This window comes from Thunnus thynnus, chromosome 12 (genome assembly GCF_963924715.1).
Source record: "Thunnus thynnus chromosome 12, fThuThy2.1, whole genome shotgun sequence".
Lineage (NCBI taxonomy): Eukaryota > Metazoa > Chordata > Actinopteri > Scombriformes > Scombridae > Thunnus > Thunnus thynnus.
In genome coordinates, this window is record NC_089528.1 from 26,059,673 (window position 1) to 26,080,701 (window position 21,029).

Below are 21,029 nucleotides of genomic sequence, written 5' to 3' on the forward strand. Positions count from 1 at the left end.
TAAGTAATTATGAGATAATGATTTTCCCCTGCAGTAAACAGTAACATGCCTCTGGCTTCCTTTAGGCAGACAGCAGGTCTGTGATATTTTACCATCATCCTTCTGTTCTCCAGAGCTACAGACTCTGGTTTCATTCTGCTGCAGCTTTAAAAAAAAAAGAGAAACAGCTTTGGACTACAACTAAAGAGACTAAAGACATATTCTTTTTATCTAGAGTAATAGCGACACAGAATGCTTAATGACTATCAGGAAACTGTAAATCAAGTCAGTGTTTTTTCATGGGGATTTATTTTAAGAACTCAAGAGGGTCCCAAACACAGGACAAGGACAGAGTGGTGTTGTTTAAGAAAAAAAGGTTTATTGCAGGAGAGTTCTGGTCTTGGAGTGTTGGGGAAAGGGATCCAGCGGCAGCAGGTGGAGAGAGAGGGAATGAAGTGTGTGTGGCTGTGAGCGTGGGATGAGGGGAAGCCTAGCTGGCAGGCAGGAATGAGATGATCCTGGGGCACAAGAGAAACAGGTTAGCATTCAGTTGATAGCTTGACACAAGGATTTCACTCACTAAATTGGCCTGGAAACATTTGCTACCGCTGAGGTTGAAACAACAATCCAGTGGGAGTGGGTGAAGAGCCGGGGTAGATATATACTGGAGAGGAGGTGAAATGATAGCTGGCAGGTGTGTGTTGACTGAGGGAGAAGATGAGCCGATAGAAGGCAGGTGTGCAGGTGTACTGTGAGGAAAGGAAACCACGCCTATGCCAACACAAAGACACATGATAGAAAATAACAAAAAACATTTTGTGTCTCCTTTAAAAGGTTTATCAGAGCTCACTGAAACTCCATTTTGGCCAAAGACACCGTCCCCTCGACAAGCTCCAGTTACTGAAGGCTCCCATTGGACAGAAAAACTTCTTATTGTTGTTGTTGTGACTGTGATGAAATGACCTCGGACTTGTTGTGCTGTGAGAATTGAAGACAAAGCCTGTTGACGCTTGTGAGGACTTTTGTTTTTATCAACATTCAGCTGCAGCAGATAAAGAGTCCTCAGAGAGCCAGATGATCACAGACACAACAGATTTATTTGGAGCTTTTCTCTTGACTTGTAAAGCTGCTGGTCTATTATTTAGTATTCGAGTGACACAGTCACTTCATTATCTGCTGATCAGCCTCCCTTATGACATCATTATCTGGTTAACGAGTAATGAGAGGCAGGTGTGTATGTAGCAGTTGATTGTTAAAAAAAATCCCATCAGCTCTGTCGCTGTCTGTGGTGCTGAAACATCTCTGATGTCTTCTTCTGGTTTTCAGCCTTTTTGACTCACAACCCCCAGGGGTGTGTGTAAGCGCTAATCAGTTAATGAATGGTTTTAATCTTTTTCGTTGATTTAAAGGTGCAGTGTGTAGAATTTAGTGGCATCTAGTAGAACAGACTTGGCAGAAATGGAGTATAATATTCATTAGTATGTTTTAATTAGTGTATATCACCTGAATATAAGAATTGTTGTGTTTTAATTACCTTAGAATGAGTCCTTTATATCTACATAGAGAGCGGGTCCTTTTCAATGGAGCCTGCCATGTTATACCACCATGTTTCTACAGTAGCCCAGAATGGACAAACCAAACACCGGCTCTAGAGAGCGTCTTTCACGTTTCACAGTCACCATAGGTTCTCCTACACGCTTGGAAGGGGAAGGGGGGGGTTTTCAATTGGTTGCAATCTACAACCTCACTGCTAGATGTCATTTAATCTTACCTGGTCCTTTAATTTGATTAATTATCATGATAACCCTTTAGGCTCTAGAGTATTTCCTCAGAAAAAAACAAATCTGATAAAAATCTGCAGTTCTTCTCATCACAAAAATAAAGGTGGAAGGGAAAACTCAATGAAAATGGACCTTTTAAAGTAACAAAACCAGTTTTACAAACACTGCTATCAAAGTGAGTCCTCATATGTTGTACGCAGATACTGTATGCCATACTGGTCTAGGTCTGTATATCATCCCTGTTTGTTTCAGCCTGCAGCTGCAATTCCTCTATGTTAGTTCAGTTTCTCTGTCTTGTCAACACAAGTCATGATTTTTTCAGTTGTTTCCCTCAACATAATTAAACAATTTAGCAGTTTTTACTGGTGCACACGCAATTTAGGCTGGAGCTGCAGCTAACAATTAATTTCATTATTCATTAATCTGCTAATTATTTTTTAATTTATAGATTTTGTCAGGTAAACAGTCCAAAACTCAAAGATATTCAATTTACTATCGTATTAAACAGAGAAAAACAACAAGTTGTTGTATTGATGTAGCAAATGTGTAGTTTTTTTTTCTTTGGTGAATGTTGATAAATAATTATTAGCATTGTTGATGATTCATTTTGTGTCGATTGATTAACCGACTAATCTTTTCGACTCTGATGTAGGCACTGACGATCTGGTGTCTTTGGAGCTGTTAGTTGTTTCTTGTTACCTTACAAATCCAAGCACCAATTTCCAGACCACTATTGCGACGAATTACTACCTACCTTATAGCAATGTGGGTGTAATTTAGTTACTTAACAGTTTTGAGTCTTTTTCCTTGAGGTTTTCACATTGTGTTAAGGTTTTGTTTTGTTTTAGTACTGTTATAGTATTTTGTAAAACCCTCACCTCCTGTGTTAGGATTCCTTGCAGTTTCCAGCCTCCCACATTGAAAGTCTGTACAAATCCACTGCTGTCAGACATCTGACCTGTTAAGCAACATTTCCATAAATGTTCAAGAATCAGAAGTCATGTAAGTACATCCAGAGATAGATTATACAACACAACAACAATGCAATTCATCTGTGATGAAAGATGCATCACAACTAGTGGACAACAAATATTGCTGAACATGATCAGTATGCTGTCACTGTAAACATTAAAAGATTGGATTTACTTAAAGAGCTTTGATTATAATCAGCATTCACTCAGCCTCGGTCATTACAGTCACTCTGCTTCTGGTCAGATGAATGATTCATTGACTTTTCATCAGTCAGAACAGACACAAAGCAGCTCCGTGCGAGGTCTGAATTTCATAGACTTAGCTTTTGAGGGATTAGTTATTTTCGCAAAAAAAAAAGAAAGAAAGTGTAGCTCTAGGACAGAAGCAGTATATCTTCATTCATATTAGTATATAAATGATGTGTCAGTTTTTTGATTCAGGGTTATTGAGGGAAAACCGAATTAAAATTGACTGCATTTGTTCATGTCAATGCCAACACAAGTATATCAACAACAACAACAGCAGTAATGGAACAAAACAGTTGGAAACAAATGAACAGTGAAGTTTAACATCCTTTACAGAAACATTGTGAACATCCTTCAGCGCCTGAGGCGGCCATTTGGTCATTAGCCTCGGCCATATTTTACATGACATCTCATCTCATCTGATATTTATAAATTTTAATTTTGTTTCTAGCCTTTTAATTTGTGTTCTAATGCGTTATGCTGTATTCGTTATCTAATGTTTTTATACATTATGCAGAGCACATTGAACTGCCTTTGGTTACAAAGTCTGTGGCTCATTTATATTTTGCTACTGGTCTAAATATATTAATATTTAATTGTTTTTTCATTTCTAATGTGAAAATAACATTTTTACATGCGGTTTTATTGGTGAACAGGAAACAATCTTTCTTGCTTCTTCCAGGTTTAAACTTTGACTACTTGGATTGCACTGAGCTGCATCACCCTTAAAACATAGTAAGGAAAATCCTCTTAGATCATGTTGCTGAAAACGTTATTTCTTTGTGTGATTATCCACCTTTCAAGGTCTTTTCTCACATAATCCTCCTGTAATTTTTTCCTCAGGTCACTGAGAAACTTTCAGATGGTGCTTTGGTGTAATTATGATTCTTCATTCTGAATGGCCAAAGTCATCAAACAGTTCTGTCCTCTGCATTACGCCTGAGTAAACTGAACAGAAACTTATTTAGCTTATTTAGGATTTTCCTTTAAAACCACTGATTAAGGCATGTTTGATTTAAAAATGACTGGATGTATAAAGAGCTTAAGAAGAAGAGACTTTGAGGATGTTTTGGTTTAGTTTTGTGAACTTATACTGGTTAATTAACTGGTTTACAACAGATGAATTAAATTATTTAAAGAACCCCTCCAGACATCTATTAAGACTCTGCTTGGAACAATAATGTTTATCTGATATGGTTTTCCCACAGAAAAAAACATATAATTTCCACTTTAAAATCCTTAAAATGACATTTCCTCTTTCACCCTCATTAAAAATTGCAGAATCTATGAATATGCAAATATATTTCATCTCTGTATGTGCACTGGAGGTTTCAAGTTTCCGCATCACACTTGTGTAAATTGAATATTGGACCAGGATTGGCTTCCAAACTTCAGCAGATGAATGTTAAAACAGACTATTGTCAAACTCTGCACCTGCATCTTTCTGCACAGAGAAGTTCAAACATCCAACTGTAGGAACAAGAAGAAGAACGTATTTTTGAGTGGAGGGAGACTTTAAGATTAAAGCAAACACATGAATCCAGGCAAAGATTAATTATTTGTCCAGATACTCAAACCAGGTCCTTAACAAAATTATGTCAGATGCTACTTTTTTTTCTTTTCATTGACTTTCAAAATTGTACTTATTTTCTTTTAACAAGTGCAAATTTCAGACAAAATCTCAAAGTGACATGACAAAAAATAGTGACTTGTTGGTTGCATGTTTAGAGAGCAGATTTATTTGCCAGATCAACTCTCACCTTCACCTTTAAGATCATCTGTGGTAGAATCATGTGGTATCAGTCATGTCCACATAAACATTGCCAGTGAGTTTGATAAAACCTGAGAAAATTATACATCTTATCTCCTGATTGAAGTGTTCTCAAGTACTATTTAGCCCAAAAGGAGCACCACTATTGCATTCAGTTCAAGCACAGAATCATGCTGGATCCTGATTGGCTGCATTATTCATAAAGGAGAAATATAACATTTACTTAAATCTGTATTCACTGATTTTTTTTTTTTTGTCCACTTGGGGGCAGCACAACATGCTGTAAATACAACATTGATGTATTATCATCTTATAAAGGTAAATGTGCAAAGAGTTGCACATTCTGCAGTGATGGAGGAGCATTAGTATTCATCTGGAATCATGTTTCTGGCCACCTGAATAATGTAAGTCCAATATTCAGTCTCCTTTTAGCACTTTTTGGTCTCCACCAACTCCTGAGGGAAATATCTGGCTCATTAGCTACTAAATGCTCCGGTATGTTCCAGTAACAGTGAACCAAGACCATCAAGTTTCTGGCTGTGAAACTAAATCAATGACCTGAAAAACACAAAAAAGCTGCAGGGAACTGCAGATTTCAGTGATAATCCTATGTGGGTTTATCACTGCAAGTTACATCTTTCATGTTACAGGTGGTAATTTTGTCATCGTTAATGTAAAAATATTGATTAGTGCAGTTTTAAATGATTCATTCCTTCCCCCTCCACCAACAGGAAGGACTCAAATGGAAACTAATGAACTCTACTGTACTTACATGCTGAATAATTTAGTTTTATAGATAACAGATATTCTTCAGAAACTTCAGAAAAACATTTTGAACTCTTTCCATTTGTGACTCCATTATATCTGTCAGCACTAAAACTTTAGATGACCGGAGAGCAAACTGTCAGAAAAGTGTTTGATGGAGCCACAGACAGCAGAGAAACAGATCCAAAAGTCCTGTGAAGCTCAACCAGTAGAGAAACTCCGCCACGGTCAGTGGTTTTATTTCCACTGGGACTCTCTAAACTCAGAGTCCGTGCACTCTCTCTGTGCTGTGAGCTGCTGCAGATAAGAGCGACATGTACATATGATGACACCGAGGTGTCGATATCTGTCTCTGTCTGCTGCTTCTGTCTTCTGTTCACATGCTGCGTCATCCTGTTGGCTGTGTTGGTGCAGAGACAAAGAGGAAAAACTACTGCTACCAAAAAACCCTCCTGGCTGAGCCAACGCTTTCTGTCTGACGGCCTCCTGATACAATCCAGATGAGACTGGACTCTTCCAAAGGTTTATCAGCTGCAAACAGCAGCACAATTACACCACAATCTACAATGGAAACGCTTACTGGAAACAGCTTCTGGAAATTTACATAACTTAGAACGACTGCCTGTCTCTCTCTTTCATCATCTCTGCTTTTCTTTTCATTTTTCCTCAGTCTTGCAGCTTCCCAGCATTATTCTCAGCTCCACGGTTAAACCCGTTAACTTGCATTACACAGAGCAAAAGGATTCCCTCAGTGTCATTCACATTGCTGTGATTTCCAGGACTGTTGTGTTGTGCTGGCAGGTTTCAGTTACACAGTGATTAGTGAAGGAAACATGGAAAAAACATTGTCTTTTCTATCCCAAGAAGCTCAACACACATAAACATCTTTCCAATCCATCTTTACAGACAACAGGAAATAGTTTTGGGTTGGAATTTCTTATTCATTACTGTAGATGAGGTGTAGTATTGTCTTCGCTCTGCTATATCAGAAGGTTTGAGATCTTTGTAGAAAGAACAGAGTGGAGAAATGGGGAAAAGGATTTGTTTCTTCCCCCAGAGGCTCAGCAGATAGGGCAGCTTTTATGCAAATGACTCCAGAAATCAAAGCGTGTGATGTTTTCCGTTATAACTTGTTGACACTGAATGACTGGAGAAGTGGAACTTGTTGGGAGTAATCAGGCAAGACAGCGAAGCTCGAAGCCGACATGGTGGACAGACTTAACTGAGCATGTAAAATCACAACGTGCTGTTCCTCCTGCTTCGTTCGACAGTCTCCCTGCAGAGCAGGAAGCTCGCTGATCTAACCAAGCATGCTGTGTTAGCAGATGCTGAGACGATCTGCAGGATTTCTTCAATGATTTCAGATGGAGGTTTGTCTCTCAGTTTCTTATGAAAAAAACAACTACAAAGAAACAGCAAAGCAAAATATCTAATTCAAGTTTAGGAGAACATGATTTTGCTCATGTTCTTTTATGCCGTGAATACATTTACTGATCCCTGAGCTGATTCTTGACACTTTATGCTAATCTGCTTTATTATTTGCTTCCACTTGCCCTTGATTTAGACAGCCGCACCCTCAGGCGTGTTGGAGAAATGCTAGCATTGATCTGATATTGTGCCTTCTAGCGTAGATCTGCGACACTGCTACATGCAAGCAGATATTTATGAGCTTTATCATCCAAACCAATACAATAACACAGTGCTGCAAATGCTCTCATTGATAGTTTTTGTGGATAAGACCATCCGCTTGTGTTTAAAATGTAACTGGAAATGTTTTTAAATGTTTTTTTTTCTTTTTCATACCAAGTAATTCATTCCCTGCTACCTCCACATCTGCACAGAGTTGGGAGGTGCAGAATACAGCTCATTGTTGATTGTGAAAAGCTCTCAACTCCTGTTTTGTGACTCTAACATAGTTTTCTAAACCTGAACAACAAGTGTTAAATAATGGCAATAATGATATGATATGACAAATCATGAATCAAATCTTATTTATCATTTATTCAGTTGTTATGTCATTCTTTAGTGAGAGACGAGTGATGAGAGGCAGCCGTGTGCACGCTACAGGTTGTAAGTGTTTGTGTGTCTGTGTGTCTGTGTGTGTGTGTGTGTGTGTGTGTGTGTGTGTGTGTGTGTGTGTGTGTGTGTGTGGGCTTCCTGTGGACAAATCTACAGAAAGCACATTGTTGAAAGCTGATTGTTGTTTTTTTACTTGCTTCCTCATTCTCCTCATCATTTAAAATACACACTTCATTAGGAACACCTGTGCAATCTAGTGCAATCTAATAAAACTGCTCTGTCATAAATTCTACTTTTACCAAGCTTATATATTTTCACTTTTTGTTGACGTTGTTAGAAAGGTGATAATTCTACTTTATGTTTATTATTGAGTGGGTGTTGGTGGTATACTGGAGTGCATTACACATGTGCGTTCCTATTATTTTGCCTCCATCATGTAGTTTAATGGAGTGGACAAAATATAAGTCCAGTACACCACCAGCACCCACTACGACCTCAATGATAAACATAAAGTAGAATTATCACCTTTCTGACAATGTCAACAAAAACTGAAAATGTATGAGCTTCATAAAAGTAGAATTTATGGCAGAGCTGTTGTATTGGATTGCATTATTAGGTGTGCCTAATAAACAAAGGTGCAAAGGTGTTAAGAAAAGCAAAAAGACAAGCAAAACCAAAAAAAATGCAGTTTAGGGCTGCCACTTAACTTTCAGAGTTTAATAATAAATACATGACATTAACACTTAGATCCAACATTTTGTTTAGCTCAATAAGAGATTATTATTAATAAATGTTATTTCATCAGGTAGTCTCGTTATGCTTGTAGAGCAGCTCTACTGTCTTTATAAAGCTTCAATCTACACAAAAAACATACAGTAAAAAAAGACACAAGATTCCTCTTCACTCCCTTTGAGATGCCTCTAAAGTGGCCTTTAACGAGGCAAGATGCTCCTCCAGTTTCAATGTATGTAACTGAGTTATTATGAGAGTTATAAGAAATGGCACCTTGGGTATAAATGTTAAACTCAAAGTAGTCATTATATTGCTTCAAAACAGCAGATAAAGTAAACGTTTTATTCAAAGCAACAGGGAGTGAAATTAGAAGGTTAAGAGGTTAATTGAGATCTTTTTAGCCTAAACTGCTCAAAGCGCATCTTTCCTGGACGCAAAGCTTTCTGAAAACAAAAGTTACAACCAAGGGCATTTACGACTGTCAGGTTCAATGACTCACACACACACACACACACACACACACACACACACACACACACACACACAAACAGATATTGAGCTAATAGCTCAGAGGTCAGTGGATTTCACGGAGATGTAAGTTCAGTTAGCAGAGACGGTAGAGTGGAGCTACACTGACCATTAAATCGCCATTTATTAAAATTGAGACCATGAATCTCAAAGACTTGGGGTCATTTTAGTCAGGGTCAATTTAGTCTTTATTAATCCAATCAGAAAACTAATGTTCAAATGGGAAAATTGCATCCAAGGTAAATGACTGTAAGATCAAATTCTTTATGAAAGAATCCTGAAACCTGCCTTTGCTTCAGATATTATTCTATTGTTGCATTTTATACATTAATACTTCAGGTGCACTGAATAGATGCTCCCAAAAAGATGATTTATTTAGTACAATTATGACATTTAAACATTAGGTAATATTCCACATGTGGTCCATATATAGACTTCCCTTGATTCATCCCAAATGTGAATCCCAGGTCAAGCAATTAGATCAATATATACTCACAAAATTATTATTTACAACACAAAGCTCAGAGATAACAATTTGATATCTGGTTCTTTGATTAAAAAAAAACAATCAAAGATACAAACAAACCTGTCGACATAAAAACCCAAGGAGAGAAGTCAAAACAAACAAAAAAAATCCAATCTCAGAGCTTAAAGATCCACTCCAGACACTTCTTTGAATAATAATGTATGTCTGATATGGCTTTTCCACAAAAAAGTTCAATTACATCACCTCATAAATGACATCTCTTCTTTTTCCCTCATTGAAAAATCCAGAATCAATGAAAATGCAAATACAGTTAATTTCTGTACACAACATGTCTCCTACTATACGTCACACAACAACAACTTACAACATGTAACTTGAATACTGGAGCACGATTGGCTCCGAACTACTTGTGATGTCACAAGTCCTGCTCATAGCAACACACCTTATCAGATTTAATGTCAGCACAGGGAAACTTTCCCACTTCAGCAGATGAATGTGAAAACAGTTTTCTATTGTCAAACTCTGCACATATGAGGGCGGGACCCAAAAATTCCCAGAATTGTTAAAAAAAAAAACTCATAAATCTTTCAGTAGTACCTTTCTAATCCCCTTGAAAGTACTCTCTTTGAGATGCGATAAGCGCTTCTCCCGTTCCTGGAGACATTTTCCTGTAATCGTCTTTTGTCATTGTGCCCAGAGCCTCCTCCGATAACTACACCCTGCTCTCGTGCTATGAATGGTTTCTAAGAATTTTGGGGTTTCTTGTCGTACATCATTCTGCACAGCGAAACTCAAACATCCAAGTGAAGGAACAAGAAGAAAAACTTGTTTTTAGTGGAGGGTGCTAAATACAATAGAAATGTCAGAATCAGTAGATGAATATTGTTCAAGACAATAATTTACAGCACATATACTGGTCTTTTCTACTGGGAATCTTCCTGCTTAGACTACGATACAGCATCCTTGGAGCTAAATAATACAAAAGTGTATGAAAATAAAATAAACATGGATGCTTTAGATCATACATACTCAATAGAGTATGTATGATTTAACTGCAATCTGATCCCTACCACTTTTGAGTGACCCATCACTGTCACGTCACTTTAGCTGTCATTATTCAGCTGCCCGCTAGTCACCACCAATACATCCATGGTCGCCACACTTAAGTAAGGTGGTTGTAGAATTCAGGAGCTCCAGTTGAAAAAGTAAAATGGTTATTCAAAACTAGCCGATACAAAAAAGAAAGGTTGACAGTGAAACACATGCACTGCAAGGATGAAGTGGACTGAGAAACATGCTTGCATTTTGCCCCGAGGGAAGCATGAGACCATTGTGCTTGATTTGCAATGAAACAGGGGCCATAATAAACAATGGGAACGCAAAACACTACTACGACACCAAACATGGCTGTTTTGAACAAAAATATCCCAAAACCATGGACTTAAGAACCACAAAATTGAACCAGTTGAAGTCGTGATATGATGACGCCAGGAGAATAATTGTAAAACCAAACATTTTCAACAAAGAATACAGTGAAGAATTCAAACTGCAGCAGACTCATTAATGAACACTTACACCAGTGTTACTGCCTGGCTGTCACATCTTTTTATGCTCAAGTTTAATGACTTGGTTGCACAACAAAGGTCAAGTCTCCCATTGATATAGAAATGCTGTTCATGTACAGGGCTCTGGAGTTTTTGTACTGAAATATCATCATGTAATGCACCCTTACTGGACCTTTTGATGCAGTGGAAACATGTTAAGTGGACCACTAAGACCTGTGTTTGAGTACCCCTGCTTTAGATAAAAGTCCATCAATCAAAGTAGGTTACACCTCATTTAATGGAAATTTTGTAAATGCACACAATTCTGCACTGTAGCCTAAATCAAATTGTTCATCCATTGTGTAAATTACACGTGTCATCGGTGACACTGCAAATCATGTCAAGTTGTCAGATGGTATGAACACGTGAAGTCATAACCATGAGAATCTTCCCCATCATTACCCTCCATCACACATGATGATAATGTGACATACACTTCAGAACAGAGGACAAATGGCAGATTTATGCTGTGTGTGTGTGTGTGTGTGTGTGTGTGTGTGTGTGTGTGTGTGTGTGTGTGTGTGTGTGTGTGTGTGTGTGTGACCTCCCATAGTGTTTTGTACTCATAGTGTAAAGTGATTGTAGCCACTCTGCACTGTGTGCTGGCAGATCTCAGTATTAGATTCTCCCTTTTTTTTTGTCGACATGCAGCGTGTCGACATGCAGCTCACTGCGGGGAGTGTAATCATCATGCAGATGTGGTAGCAGGAGTCAGCAGAGAAGCCTGCCAGGCTTTAAGTGTGTGTGTGTGTGTGTGTGTGTGTGAGTGACTGTATTTTAATGATTAAGGAGAATATGATTACCATGCAGGAGAAGTAGCATGTCAGAGAAGAGGTCTTGTGTGTGTGAAGGAGTTCCTGTGTTTACCTGTCTGTCATTGTCCACCATTATGATTGTGTTCTTCTTCTATTCTCATCTCTCTGATGCTGTATTACACTCGGCTACATAATGAAACCCAAATAAATGTGGAAATATTACATTACAGGTGAGCAGACAAGCATACGGCCAGTTTCATTATAGATAATATATATATTAGCATTCATAAAGAGATTATGTTAATATTGACTTTGTGTGACTCAGTGGAGTTTGAGACTGAACCTCCATGGTTAGAGGGGCAAGAATTATGAGGACAGTATCTGCCAGAAATCTGCCAAAGATGAGCCTCTTTAAACGACTCATTGTGAGAATCAATCATTTCCCACAAATATGAAAATCTAATCAAGTGTGTTTAAAGGTTTTCAAGCTTTAATTTGAACTGAAGTCCCATTTAATCATCCCTTAAATTTTTGCAGTCAGAAATAATGTCAACATGTTTTTAAAATGTATTGGTAATCGTTTTGTGTATTAAAATGGCGAAAAAAGGTCTTTGGGAAATATCAGAGATGCTCCTTTTTGTCCCAGCCGGTTGGAGGGGCGTGTTGATTGTTTGTTTGATTGACATTAGCTGGCAGGCTACGAGAGTGCCAGTGTCACTGAACAGAGAACGGAGACAAAGTAAACCTAGCTAGCAGGGATTTTAAGAGTGAGGACCATCACAAGAGACTGAAGTGACATTTGCAGGTATGTTTACATGCTGTTTAATGTGCTGCAGGTGAGCACCTAATTAGATACCTAGCCCGCTAACTGACATTAGCGGTGCACTTTCCCCCGGTGAATGTTTGTTTGGTGGCTTGTTCAAGAAGCTAATGTGTTCATGTTTGTGAGTTAGATAAGAAGACTTTATCGGGAAGCTAAGGTGGGTTGTTGTTCAGAGTCTGTGGCTCTTGTGTTGTGTAGCAGGATGCAATCAGGCTCAGTGTGACCATCTGCTCTGCCTATGATCCAACGACATATTATTGCATTATTCAATGAAATAAGGAGTCCAGCTACGTAAATGATGATGGAACAATATTTCACTGAATTAATGCAAAACCATCATGAAACCAAAGGATGTAAAATATAAATTTCTCCTTTTTGATTTTGGAAACTTGTTTTTTTCAAGTGACAAGTGATTTACAGGGCAGATATGAATGCTGTAGTAGACAGAAAAAAATATTTAATTTACAAATAATTGCAACTATTTAATTTCAATAAGTTGGAAAAAATACACCAACTGATTAGATAACTGAACTTGTTTTTAATGCTTGTTTGATTTTTGCCATGCCAACCAACATCACTTCACCTTATTGATGTTTTTCCCAAAATTTAACATAGATATTAGCAGTATTTAATTCAAATGCATGTAACATGTATGTTTCCTAATATGATACTTCAAAATATGTTAGCAAGTCACTATAGTTTTGCAATGTAACAATGGGACTTCTCTGATTTTCTCTAAACAATCAAATTTGCTTGAACAGTTTTATCACATTTTAAACAATTGTTGATTGAAAATGATGTCCACTATTTGAAAAAAAAATGCTTTATCTCATTTTGAAATTAAACCTTTCTTGTTTACATGGTAATCACTTGTTTGCCCAAATATAAAAATACTACATCAGCAATTTCAGGAAAGTTGAAAAATGCGATTACAGAAGGACAAACATCATTCATTCGTCAGCATTTCCTCTACCTGTTACGGCCCTAAATCCTTTCTGCCTACTAATCATTTACACTTCAACAAATACAACACAAGTGTTGTGAATAATGAGAAAAGGATAGGTGAGGTGTCTCTGCGTCCTCAGGGGAGATCCCACTTCTCTGTGGGAGTCTGATGGCAGAATAAAACTTCATCAAGTGATTTCACTGAACTTTGTTCTTTGTTCTTTAGTGAAAGTGTTGGTTAGAGTAAAACTATGTTTTTTTACCACTTGTATGAAGTAATTAATGGATGAATTTTTATTTTTGTGTCATACCATTAAAATTGATCCATTCCACATGGGATAACATGACATATACAGTATATACAGTGTACATATATATATATATATACAAGGTACACATATACATAATCTCCATATGTACATCATGATCAGTGAAGTGGCAGAGCATATTTTAAAAAGAATTAAAACAATAACAAGGTTAAAACCAGATGTGCCAAGTTAAATAGTATTCTCTATATTCTCATTATCAGTAAATATTGCACATGAAACTATATTGTACTGGATGTACATTCTAGTCTATAAAAATAAACACCTGTGCAATAGGTGGGTTAAAAATCAAACGCTATCTGTTAAGTGGTCTTACAGGAGTGTAATGCTAAATTGAGTGAGTACTATTTTAAAACAATGCGGGGAAAGGACAACTACTTTTTCACTTACTTCTACCAAAACATTGTATGATGTGATTTGACAATTTCTAAAAAATGATAAATCTCAGATTGATGTCTTTTACCACTGATAAGTTATAAAAAAAAAGTTTCTTCAGAATTGTGATTTAGGGTTTTTAGCATGTAATGCGTGAGGGATTCATGTTTGTATTTTTGTTCTGTTATCCAGAATGACATATAATGGGAGACAGTGGTTCCATTATCTTTCTCAAGGACATTTCCACAGTCTGGATACTGACTGGATTGAAAATGTGACATTTTGTTTATGTCACAGTCATTGTAACCACTAAGTCAATCTGTCACCCTTTCCCTGTCTTGTGTTTTGTTTCAAGCACCTGGCCAGGATTTGGGCTGTACATACACTATCCTCTATTGTCCCATAACAATAGCCCCGGGGGCCAGATTCAAGTTTCTGTTGTCCTGATGGAGTGGACAGCAGCTCAGACTGTGTTTATCATTTCCCATGCAGCCAGCCACAGAGCAGATATTAGCTTGGGCTTATCAGCAGGAGCCACAAAGGGCTGAGGGTGAAGTGGAGCCGACGCCGAGGAGGGAACAGCTCCTCGGGGAGGAAGCTAATGATTGTCCCCGCTGACGGAGCCTGTCACTGGGCCTGGAGCGCCGCCACAACAGCCTCACTGTGGAGGACCGACAGCGACAGCAACAGCTAGCATATAATTTTAATGTTAACAGATGAATCCTTTAATCACATAAAGCCAGAGCACAGAGTCTTCACACTTTGTGTCCACTTTATTTGACTAACATAGTCTGATGAAGCCACGTAATATCTTCAGATAAACTTTTAAATACATTTTTGCACAAAGGCAATTTTTTTAATGGCCAGTATGAACAGAATTAATGATTACAGCGAGCTAAACCTGTTTTATTATTCACATGGGGACCTGATCAAGAAAGACTTGAAAAATTGTGAACCTATCCTTTAACTTTGACTGAATTCAGGAGTGAGAGGTGCTTTATTTAAGGGTAAGTTGACCCTTCAGTCCATGCAGATAGTAACAACATCAACACACTGCCAACCATTTTCATTGGAACTACTTTCTACTAAAGAAATAGTCCCTGTAAAAACGGTTTACAGTATGTTGTGTGGATTATGCAGAGTAATCAGAACAATATTTGCAATGCTATGAACACCACAAACAAAATTTAACTCACCTTCATTGTATCATGGTGAAGGAAAATATCTCAGAAATGTTAAGATACCGCTAGAAGGGACTGAGGCAATTTTGTAATTTGGGTCAACCATCCATTTAAAGTGGATCATTCGTGGGATGTGCTTAAGGGTTTTCTTCAAATACTTCTCCCCATTAAAGACTAGTTGTATTTAATGATTCTGTTGCTCCCTCATAGCATGCTGAGAGAATGTATAAAAAATGTTGTGATGATAAATTTCACCGCTCCCACTGTTACAGTATCTCCCCACCTACAGAGAAGACAATTTACAATTCAGATCTAACGTCATATCTAGTGACAACAATCTTCTCAGTCGGTGTTTGTGAGGAAAACATCTTATCAAATGTTCATCTGTGGCCTGATGCGTATCAACCTGGGGTACCTGCATGAAAAGAGTGTGAGCTTCTGAACCATAGGCCCGCAGGAGGCTGCACAGCACGTCATTTGTTTACTATGTTTCTGCATGGATCTGTCTGATCTCTACATGTTATTTCACACATGTCTGCTTCTCTGTGTGCTGTGATGGGAGGTGTCACGGCTGACATACAGTTGTGGAAGTCTGCAGCCATGGATTTAAGCAGATAACTTTCTGTCCAAGCTGCTGGTTGCAGGTTTTAAGTCATAAAACTAATCAGAATGTTGTGTTGAGGGAATTCTGCAGCCTGTTGGAGAGGAAATGCCTCTGAAATGAGTCTGCAGGCAGCAAGAGAGATATCTCATACATTCCCTATGCATTTCTCTAAGAGCAGATATCTTTTCCGTGGATCTGATGCACCGGAGCAGTCAAATGCGATATCAGAGGCAACAGAACAGCAGGGGAGAAGTCAAAATGTTGCCAACATAAAAGATATTTCCACAGCACAATAAAGTAAAACCTCTTTTTCTCTGCCAAATGTTTTGCATTCGCTTTCTTATGCCAGCACACTGCTGATAAAAGAATCCATTATCAATTTTTAACCCAGACCAGACATCAAAGATCTAATCAGATTCATTTCTAAGAGGAATACCACTGCTTTCTGAGTATCCACATAGAAAAATTGGACTTTGTGCTTTGCTTCAATGCGACCTCTTTTATGTTTGTCTGCATTGAAAAAGAGATTGCTAATCTCAGCGTGGTCTTTGGATTTGGTGGGTCAAAACACACAGGACAGAATCTAAGAAACTACAAGAGATTATCATGCTGAGGTGAGTTCCTCAAACACACATGCAGAATTCTAATATTTTGAGTGTGTGTGTGTGTGTGTGTGTGTGTGTGTGTGTGTGTGTGTGTGTGTGTGTGTGCGTGCGTGCGTGCGTGTGTGTGTGTGTGTGTGTGTGTGTGTGTGTGTGTGTGTGTGTGTGATTGATGGATCATGTCACCAGCTCTGGAGAGCACAGCAGAGATCTCTGTCAGTAAAACTATTAGATACTGCTACCACAGGGTTGTCATGCTGGCTCATTTCCTCTCTGCTTCACTGAAATGGCAAACATATTGCCGTAATGCAGTGACAACGTGCAGGGGGCGGACAAAATAATACAAACACCTGGTGTTATAATGCAACACAATACAGTAGCTTTGCTGAGACTGTGTTTAGTTTCTTGATTGGTATATAACAACAACAACAAACACAAACTTCAACCTGAAAAATGAAAAATTAAAGAATAAGGCTGGAGATTTGCTATTTTTTTCTTATTGTCAACAAATCTCATGTGCAGAGCCAAACCATCAATGAACTGATCGGCTTATAAGCATTGTGTCTGTATCCAAAGTCTGATATATCTTATTCCTCTGTGCCATGGACCTCCGTTGTCATCCAAAAACTATTAAGGTCTACAGCACAGAGGAATATGATATATCAGACTTTGGATACACACATAATACTTGTAAGTACGATCAATTCATTGTTGGTTTGGTTCTGCACATGAGATTTGTTGATTGAGAAAAATGTAGAAAATCATCAGATCCTTTAAAAAGCAGACTACACTACAAACACTATTATTCTGAAACAACAAACAAAACCTATAATATGTCTGGACCGTGTATGAAACGCTACACAGAGATATGCAGGAAATGATGTTATTCAGTCTGTAATGTAGCTGTAATAAAAATCCAAACTGTTATGTAGCTTAATAAAATAAAATGAAATTTAATATAGACTGAGCTGTTAATTTTAATAGATTTATATCTATTGAAATGTGGTGATATCTGTACATATAGATCCCCAGAGGCAGTGCTGTTGTTCTGTCCGGTAAAAACATAAAGTGTAACTTTACATTCAGATAAACTGATGTGGCAGCTACAACTGTTATATTTCATCTGTGAGACCAACATTTATCTTCCAAAAGGAATTATATTATATATCAAAATGCTACAGAGACATTAGAGACAGCGATAAATCACCAAAGAGCTGCAGAGATCAGTTCATCAGATCATGTTCTCCCTGGGATGATGACGGACGTTGATTGCCCGATCATCTCAGGAGTCGGGCTGCTAGCAGTTGAGATGACGCTGTTCTCAGCCGGCCAGCGGCTCCTCACATCTCTGAAAACGCCACAGCAAATTTTCAAAGAGGTGTCATTTAGATGAACTACATAGATCACATATTGGGAATCTAAATGGTTACTTTCTTACCTGAAAAAACAGCTTTTAGCCTGGCTCAAAATATCTGCCATCACTGCCAGTTGGCGTGAAATGCATTCTGGGATACTTGGCTGCCCCAAGCTTCGGCCAACCAATGGCATAACTTCATCACTCAGTGACTCAGTCAGTCAGTCAGTCACAGACATTTGCATTTGTCAGGCTGGCCCCGCTGTTACAGTCCAGCCAAAACTGAAAATGCCTAAAAAATCAAGATATTATGATAAATCAGCCAAATGTTTGCTGGGGACCAGAAAATTAAATCCACAGTATTTGACAGTTCTTTCTTCATTTGATAATGATGATAGTTACACACTTCAGTATCCATAATGAGAAAATATGATCCCTTCCCGCTGTGACCTCAGCACTGTCTGAAAAAATCCTCTGTGACACCCGCAGGCACCAGTGACTCTCATCAACACCTCCTGATGTCAGAAGCAAGTAATTATTTTTTTTTTTTTTAATGTTCATGTGAGGTTTCATGTTAAATCAATGCTTCTCTGTCTGAACTTAAATTTGTGATTTAAAAGTTAAAACTAGATTTATTACCTAAAATGACAAGTCCAATTTTAACTGCTCTGGTTCGTTTTCAAACCGGGGTGTGAAGTAAAATAATAAAACTACAGATCAAAACACATACACAACCAGTCACAAGGTTGATATAATCAGGAAGCGAATTATTAACGGTGCTGAGAAATGCAGCAGTTTTTCACAGAAAGGAGAAGCCTCGTCATTTCATGTGCAAAATGATCAAATGGTACCAAATATCTCAGAGCACAGAGTCTCTCAGGGGCAAAACTGAAGTGGCATTTATCTCTTTCATGTGCAGGGCTACACTCAAGATTTTACTTTTGCTCTATTAGGTCAAACCAGAGAGGCGCTTGAGATAACCAGAGGGGCCGTTGGGGCGTTCAAGTGCCACTCTGGTGTGACATTAGAGTATCAAATCTCCTTACTGAATCCAAATCCTTTGAAATCCTTTATACAATCTATTTAGGTTCAGTTTTGGAACAGAAATACAAAATCTCTTATATAAAACTTTACTTTAGCCTATTTAAAAACAAAAAGTTTTTACCTATTTATTTAAATGACTCTCATCATCATTGTTCTTTTATAATAAAAAGAGATCCACCATCAGAAGGATTGTGTTATAAAAATGTACACATTTATTGTGCAATACTTCCTTTTACACATGTTGAGTCCATTTTAAATTAAATTGTGTTGTATGAATTGAGCTGTTTTACACAGTTACTGTACAGTATGTGGATGTTTGTTCATTTCACCCAACACAAGATGTGTTATAGTGGTCTTAACAGATTATTTGTATATCTGTGTGTCAGCTACTAGCTTTGCTGTCAGTTACTCTCCGACTTACTCAAGAAGGGTCACATGATTTTACCTGTGGTGCCAGGTACTCGACAAAGTGAAAGACAAATTTGTGTTGTTGAATAATTGCATTAATACAAAAAAATTTGATATTTCTTGAAATTAATCAATTGTCTGGAACACATTTTATGTTAAACAACAACACATTGGGGAGTCCCAAAGCTCTTCAGTGTGCATATCACATAACCTAAACATCCACAATTTGATTCGCGGCGGGGGGACCTTTGTTGCATGCAAACACACTCGTTGATGTGTATAAATCTGACACGGTTTAGTCTTAACACATCCTTTCTAATAATCTTTTTTTCTAAAATAGGAACTCCGAGCAAAAATGGAAACATAATTGGTACATTAGTCTGACAGCGGTGCCAGGATTTTATTGAATCTACATTGAATTCAGTTTATCACAAATTATCAACAGCCAGTATTTTTCCAAATAAACTTACGCAGTTCTTCTCAGCAGCTCAAGTTGGTGTCAATGTTTGATCTACACTTCAACTGGAGAGCCACCTCTGTAGTTCTCACTTTATTCTATAAAGCAAAGTAACTCCATGTCTGGCCATCTGTTGAACAAGTTACACACATGTCAGTACATCAGCATTTACTGTCATGTTACTGCCTATATCATGTTGCTAACTTGTGTCTCTATAAATTCAGTCAAGCATCTCTTAACCTTGTGATAACTGTTTTTTCTTTCTGCTGAGGCTTCAGAAAGATGTTCTGACCTACAGTACAATGAGCCGAAGAGACTGAAGAGGTTACAGTTGTAATGCAGGCTGACTGTCTTCTCAGCAGGACAGTGAGCTGAAGATTCAGAGCCGGCTCACTCCGAATATTGTATCAGATCATCTGAGAGCAAAAACATTGACATAATATGAACAGTGTATGACTGTCTTTCTCGCACAACTACATATTGTTAACAAGCTTGTTCAAAGTGTTGAATTTGCTCGTAGTTTAATCAAAGAAAGTTCTTTTTAATATCACTGGCTCAAATATTAATAACTTTGATTCTTTACAATGTCAGCTGAAGTCCTGATTGTTAAAGTTCAGAATATTTTCAGGTTTTAATAAGCACGACCTTGTCACTCATCTACGGAGCATAGCTATTGTTTGGCTCAGAAATAATTACAGTTGACTCAGGATTGACAGCAGCTCCAGTGTCTGCAGCAGCAAACTGTTAAATCACATTCTGCTTGTTTACAGGCTTCATCTGAGACTGAACTTCCCCTGTTTGCACTTTATTTTTCATGTTACAGTATATTTCCTGCACCATTTGGTTTTATGTGATGTATCCTTTAAACAAATAAATAAGAATGTTTTTTTTTCTAAACTTTAACTTTGATTGTTGTTTGTTTAGTCGTGAATATTTAATGTTAAAAAGCAAGATTTATGACCGAATTTTCAGGGATTTTAAATCAAAATCAGTATTTTTTTCTGACTCTATAACTTCTATTACAGCCATACAGACCATTGTAGTCTGTGCTGCATAAATGGTTTTCCAATGTTGAATCACTGCCTCTCAGAAACCACTGGTCTAGTAACATGTTATGCGTCCTCCATCATTATTTTTTTCTGCCCCGGAGCCATTATTGTTAAGAACAAGAAAGATAATCTTTCCACTTTGATTTAACAGAGGTTGCTTTATTGCTCCGGCTAGAAACGGCATGCAGGCCCCCCACCTGGAAGGTGTGAACTACACCACTGA

General features: G+C 37.8%; 1 long non-coding RNA gene across 1 annotated transcript; it reads right to left on the bottom strand.

The window, feature by feature from the left end:
* Positions 1–336: 336 nt before the first annotated feature.
* On the bottom strand, positions 337–813 carry LOC137193446 (uncharacterized). The gene is made up of 2 exons (XR_010930829.1): positions 586–813; positions 337–497 (listed from the first exon to the last, which is right to left on the bottom strand). It is a non-coding gene; the product is annotated as an uncharacterized lncRNA (long non-coding RNA).
* Positions 814–21,029: the final 20,216 nt, after the last annotated feature.